The sequence below is a fragment of the Penaeus monodon genome, chromosome 30, assembly GCF_015228065.2.
Source record: "Penaeus monodon isolate SGIC_2016 chromosome 30, NSTDA_Pmon_1, whole genome shotgun sequence".
NCBI lineage: Eukaryota > Metazoa > Arthropoda > Malacostraca > Decapoda > Penaeidae > Penaeus > Penaeus monodon.
The window spans coordinates 30,474,781-30,476,106 of record NC_051415.1 but is presented as its reverse complement, the minus strand read 5'-3'; the positions used below and the strand labels follow the sequence as shown (position 1 = coordinate 30,476,106).

Here is a 1,326-nt window from a genome sequence, read left to right as displayed (position 1 = left end):
CTTCCTTTAATTTTAATAATCTCAGTATTTCAAGCCGAAGTTACACGGTCACCGACCATTAGATCTGTCAAATGATTTATCGATTCTCGTTGTATTTAGACAGTGTGATCTGTATATCGGCATACACAATGGTGTTATTTGTACGTGTACTTAAAGATTAGTAAAATAAACAATAAAAAAAGCATGGTGAAAATATCGGCCACGATGATGGGTTGCTGGGAATGCCTTCCAAGTTTACAGTTCATATAAATATTGAAAGATTGCTACAACTCCCCGATGATTTATCCTTTTACTCGACGAAAGAAATGATAAATTTATCGTACACAAGAGTATGAGTACGATTTATACGCTGATAGCAAAATAGGTGAAAATCGATAAGCAAACAAAGAACTTCAACTGTCAAAGTTTATTGAGAAAGCGACAAGAAAAACTGAAAAACAAAAATCACTTGGGCGCGGCCATTGACGTGCGGTGCGCCCACGTCCTCCCAGCTCGAGCGCTGGCACGCTGGTCGAACGCCCTCCGCTGCTTGCGAAGGCAGACCTCCGTGATGCGGTGCACCTTGAGCGTCCCGGGGCGGTTGAAGGCGGCGCCGCAGCGGTCGCAGACAAAAGGGCGCTCTCCGTGTGGACGAGCAATGTGTAGGTCCCTGGCTCTGCGCTGCGTGTAGAGCTTGCCGCAATCGGAGCAGGGGAACTTCTGCTTGTCTGCTTGGCCACGACGGGTTTCCCCGACAACGGCAAGACCTCGACGGAAGTGATGACTCGGACCTGCTGCGCGGCGAGGTTCGTGGCGATAACTGTTGGTGCGGGAGATACCGGGGCGTCAGCGTTCCAGAGGGATACACGGAGGGAATCAACCCTCGTCCGGAAGAGGAAGGGGCTGGTGGGCACGAATAAGGAGGCGAGGGTACTGAAGGTGTGGTAGGCGAAGATCCGGCACCGAGATACGCGTCAGCGAGAGGTGGCGTTAAGGGAGGAACGGAGTGTACATCTGAGGGAGGCTGAAGAGGTCCACCTCTTGGAGTGGATCGAGGAGGAGGCTTTTCCCAAGAGGCGGAGTCTTGTGGCACAGGGAAAATCGGGTCGTGGACGATGTAGGGAGACTGTGAGAAGGAAAGTTTGACGCGCCTTCTGCAAATAAAACAAATCATGGAACAAAAAAAAAAGATTATCAGAGCCCCACGCCATTATAACAATACATAGTCAATGTACATATAAAAATAGATAATTATAGTAAATACCTTGAGCCGACAGATAAGGCGGTCCTTGAAATCCCTGCGGCGCATCACACAGACCCAAATCAAGTAGCTTCACGATGCCAAGC

At 49.2% G+C, this 1,326-nt stretch overlaps 1 pseudogene; it reads right to left on the bottom strand.

Moving 5' to 3' along the window:
• Positions 1–444: 444 nt before the first annotated feature.
• Positions 445–1,326, bottom strand: part of LOC119592399 — an 8,182-nt pseudogene continuing 7,300 nt past the window's right edge.